The following is a 5466-nucleotide window of genomic DNA, read 5'->3' on the forward strand; positions in this document are numbered from 1 at the left end:
TACAAATACTTAAAGAGAGGCAACATTACGAAAGAATAGGTTCGCAGTAGTCTTGGAACAATGGAATGAAAATGATGAATTTTCAGGTTGCGAATAATACAGTCTCTGGTTCGCAACGAAATGTAAATAAGAGGTAATAATAATATCGTCGCTTCATCAGAAACAAACGGCGTATAAATACCATAGACTTACTAAATAAAAACTAGACCGCGCATTGGCTCTAGCGTCGCGTTCCTACATTGAACGTGATAGAAGCCGCCATTTGCAGGGAAACAGTGCGTAAACAGGGTTCGTTCGTGTTCTGCTTGTAATTGTAACAGTAAGAATGGAAGCAAAGACGAAGACGGAAACAATGTTACATTTCACAAGTCAGTCATTTCTGGTTGTTTGTTACTTTCTATTACTTGTATATAGTATTTTCATGGAGAAATAATACATCATGAGCGTTTGTTTTTGTTTAGATTTCCCCTTACAAATGATTTTCTAAATCGGAAATGGGTTGTTGTTACTCAGAGAGAGAACTTCCAACCGACAGCAAATCATTTGCTGTGCTCTCTTCATTTTGAAGAGAACTGTTACATGGAAAATTATGTAAATAGACGTCAACTGAAGGACGATGCTATACAGACAGTATTTGGATTTCCAACTCATTTAAAAAAGATATAATGTTTGCGAAGCCAGTTAATGCAAATGCTAAATGTAGGGGACAACAGATTGTTCTATAACCTAACCTGATGTCTATATTTACACCTTATACTGTATCTAATTAACTTTCTACTACAAAAATTGCAAGTTACATAGGGAGAAAGTTGCAGTGTTAGATTACAGACATAGGTACTTTGTTGCATGTCAAGTACTTATATCGTATTTGCATATAAAGTACTAAAAATACTAACAGGGTTAATGTACTAAGTTGAACTGAATGAGGAACTAGGCACATGATAGGCATTTAGATTTTTAAGCAAATATATAAGTATGAATCAGAGGTAGGTCGAATAATTGCGTTTAGCTACTTAACATGTGTTGTCAGGTGGTGATTATACTTCGTAAATGGTCAAATATTCGATCAAATGTTGCAAACTCAACCACTTTCAGAGGTGCTATCAGTGTTAAAATCTAATGTGCGAATGAAATTCCTACGGTATTTAAAGTGATATGGGTTATTACAATTAATCATACCAAAATTCGAGTGTAGACAATACTGTGCTAAACAAAAGTAAGCTTGCAAAATGTACACAGTAGTCGGCAAAAAGCAAACAGGACCTGACAGGAAAATTATGTGAATTAAATAATAATCGTACTGTCTGCTACTTTAAAAGTTTCATGTAATTATATAATGCAAATAGCTCGATGTAAACTAGCTCCACCTTGTCAGAAGAGAGCCGTACATTCTTAAATTTCGCGTCTCTATGCAGACGTATTTCGGAAATCAGGAAACTTCATTCATTTAGTATACTAAAATAGACTCGAATACTCAGTATTATTTTTTAAAGAAACATGTGTTTAATTTGTGCTTCAATTTGCTCTTGTTGCGTCTCATATACTTCAAATAACAAACCCGGTACTAGGATTCATCCCTGCAAATGGCGGAGATCAGCTGCTTCAATTGGGGGACAGTTGTCTCGCTTCTCCGCTACGGCGTGGTAGGGGCTTGATAAATACATCATATTTCTTGAAAGTACACTAAAGCTCTGCAGTGTTAGATTTTTTTATAAGTGAATAGAGCTGTTGGTTAAGTTCATATCAGTCGATCGCTATTAGCGCGACTTCCATCATAGTACTCGGAGAGTGACGTTGGTACGTGTTGTCTACATGTCGACGTGAGTTGTTAATTTTTGAACTACGAAAAGCTGCTTGTTAGTGAGGAGATCATACTCAGGTTTCAAAGTTGTTGCATTTACTTAATGCCTGCCAAACTAGTCTCTTAGGTGTTGGTTATCGTAGGAACTCTGGAATTCTTCTTGTTAATTAAAGTCAGATGCGTTATCCTAAAACTTTTTTCAACTACGGTATCTAACATCGGCCATCTTGCCAGAAATCAGCGAATTCTTCGCTGTAAACGAAATAACTGCAGTTCACATTTGGACAGAATATTACCACACCGGATCGTCTAACAAATCGTAAGTGATATTCCGACAAGTTTCATCATATGCAGTGCGTTGTACCCGCTGCCAATTAGACGGGGATTGAAAAAGTGGATTTTTTCTAATCTTTCAGCTGCAACACAAGATGCCAATATTATCTGCACGGCGCATTACGAGATCCAACCTGCAAAGAATCGAGTGTGGAAGGGACAGAAAACCCAACGTGGTTTAACAACAAACTACTGCGAAAGCAAAGAGAGCTTCACTGCAAATTTAAACGCAACCAAAACCTCTCAGACTAACAGAAGCTAACTGATGTCAAAGTTAGCGTAACGAGGGCTATGCCTGAAGCGTTCAGTGAATTCGAAAGTAAAATTCTATGTACCGACTTGACAGAAAATCCTAGGAAGTTCTGGTCTTACGTTAAATCAGTAAGTGGCTCGAAACAGCATATCCAGACACTCCGGGATGATGATGGCATTGAAACAGAGGATGACACGCGTAAAGCTGAAATACTAAACACCTTTTTCCAAAGCTATTTCACAGAGGAAGACCGCACAGCAGTTCCTTCTCTAAATCATCGCACAAACGAAAACATGGCTGACATCGAAGTAAGTGTCCAAGGAATAGAAAAGCAACTGAAATCTCTCAACAGAGGAGAGTCCACTGGACCTGACGGGATACCAATTCGATTCTACACAGAGTACGCGAAAGAACTTGCCCCCCTTCTAACAGCCGTGTACCGCAAGTCTCTAGAGGAATGGAAGGTTCCAAATGACTGGAAAAGAGCACAGGTAGTCCCAGTCTTCAAGAAGGGTCGTCGAGCAGATGCGCAAAACTATAGACCTATATCTCTGACGTCGATCTGTTGTAGAATTTTAGAACATGTTTTTTGCTCGAGTATCATGTCGTTTCTGGAAACCCAGAATCTACTCTGTAGGAATCAACACGGATTCCGGAAACAGCGATCGTGTGAGACCCAACTCGCTTTATTTGTTCATGAGACCCAGAAAATATTAGATACGGGCTCCCAGGTAGATGCTATTTTCCTTAACTTTCGGAAGGCGTTCGATACAGTTCCGCACTGTGGCCTGATAAACAAAGTAAGAGCCTACGGAATATCAGACCAGCTGTGTGGCTGTATTGAAGAGTTTTTAGCAAACAGAACACAGCATGTTGTTCTCAATGGAGAGACGTCTACAGACGTTAAAGTAACCTCTGGCGTGCCACGGGGGAGTGTTATGGGACCATTGCTTTTCACAATATATATATATAAATGACCTAGTAGATAGTGTCGGAAGTTCGGTGCGGATTTTCGCGGATGATGCTGTAGTATACAGAGAAGTTGCAGCATTAGAAAATTGTAGCGAAATGCAGGAAGATCTACAGCGGATAGGCACTTGGTGCAGGGAGTGGCAACTGAGCCTTAACATAGACAAATGTAATCTATTACGAATACATAGAAAGAAGGATCCTTTATTGTACGATTGTATGATGGCGGAACAAACACTGGTAGCAGTTACTTCTGTAAAATATCTGGCAGTATGCGTGCGGAACGATTTCAAGTGGAATGATCATATAAAATTACTTGTTGGTAAGGCGGGTGCCAGGTTGAGATTCATTGGGAGAGTCGTTAGAAAATGTAGTCCATCAACAAAGGAGCTGGCTTACAAAACACTCGTTCGACCTATACTCGAGTATTGCTCATCAGTGTGGGATCCGCCCCAGGTCGGGTTGACGGTGGAGATAGAGAAGATCCAAAGAAGAGCGGCGCGTTTCGTCACAGGGTTATTTGCTAAGCGTGATAGCGTTACGGATATGTTTAACAAACTCAAGTGGCAGACTCTGCAAGAGAGGCGCTCTGCATCGCGGTGTAGTTCGCTGTCCAGGTTTCGAGAGGGTGCGTTTCTGGATGAGGTATCGAATATATTGCTTCCCCCCAATTATACCTCCCGAGGAGATCACGAATGTAAACTTAGAGAGATTCGAGCGCGCACGGAGGCTTTCCGGCAGTCGTTGTGCCACCGAACCATACGCGACTGGAACAGGAAAGGAGGTAACGACAGTGGCACGTAAAGTGCCCTTCGCCACACACCGTTGGGTGGCTTGCGGAGTATAAATGTAGATGTAGATTACTGTTGGTCTTGAGAAAGCGGGTGCATGTTTTTGAAACGGGTTGTATCTTAGACAGTGGCTGGTGGTCAGGGACGCTGCGACCTGTTCGTCTTCGTTCTGTGAATGACACGGAAGGAGACTGCGTGGGCGGAACTCCCTCTGTGACGTCAGACTCGACGCGTGACGTTTTCTGTAACTGCTGTCTGCGAGTCGCTAACGCAAGACTGGAGCGCATGCAGTTGGCTTTTGAGCCAGCATACGTAACGCGTTCCAGGAACTGCCGCAGTAAACAGCTTTGTCTGAGGCGGTAAGGACGACTCGCGTAACAACAGCTGGCGGCCATTAAAATGGCGGCGCAGTGGAGGTGGTGCGCCAGAAACGTTAAATTAGCTGCCGGTGAATCTTCCGCGCTCCGTGTGGTAGTGTGCCACGAAACTCATCTGCTCCTGACGTTTCGTCCAGTCCTGCGCGGAACATCTTCGGAGGTGCATCCGGTTCCGACAAGATTCGCCAACCGACAGATCAGACATCTGGGACCTCCATAAATACCATGGAAAAGGAGCCGTTGTTGAAGTTACCAGTAAACCAATGACCCCCCCCCCCCCCCAGTTCATTAGAGAATCCAACACCACGTGAAACAGTCTCAGATGTGTCATTACTTCACAGATGACTTGATTTGTAAAATATTTGACGTTAAGCATGTAAGGCCTATTAATGTCTGTTTTATTGCTTTGATATTCTGTTTGAGGTTTTTTCGAAATAGGCGGCAGCCATTATCAGGACGGCAATGGCCGTGCCGCAGTGGATACACCGGTTCCCGTGAGATCACCGAAGTTAAGCGCTGTCGGGCGTGGCCGGCACCTGGATGGGTGACCATCCGGGCCGCCATGCGCTGTTGCCATTTTTCGGGGCGCACTCAGCCTCGTGATGCCAATTGAGGAGCTACTCGACCGAATCGTAGCGGCTTCGGTCAAGAAAACCATCGTAACGACTGGGAGAGCGGTGTGCTGACCCCATGCCCCTCCTATCCGCATCCTCCACTAAGGATGACACGGCGGTCGGACTGTCCCGGTAGGCCCTCTTGGCCTGACGACGGAGTGACATTAGCAGGACACTGGACACGTATAGTCTAGGTTTGCGTTTTGTTTTAACGGAAGCTAACTTCTCAGGCATGTCAGTGTTTATGAAGTCGTATCTCCTGGACTTACAATGATGCAATTTTCCAGCTAAATGCAGTGACATGTGTTTTATGCTCTCTCCAAAATAT

At 43.2% G+C, this 5466-nt stretch overlaps 1 pseudogene; it reads left to right on the forward strand.

Annotated features, from left to right (window-relative positions):
• Nucleotides 1–4982: 4982 nt before the first annotated feature.
• Nucleotides 4983–5100, forward strand: LOC124554287 (annotated as a pseudogene).
• The last annotated feature ends 366 nt before the right edge of the window (nt 5101–5466 follow it).

Source organism: Schistocerca americana, chromosome 11 (genome assembly GCF_021461395.2).
Source record: "Schistocerca americana isolate TAMUIC-IGC-003095 chromosome 11, iqSchAmer2.1, whole genome shotgun sequence".
NCBI classification, from domain to species: domain Eukaryota; kingdom Metazoa; phylum Arthropoda; class Insecta; order Orthoptera; family Acrididae; genus Schistocerca; species Schistocerca americana.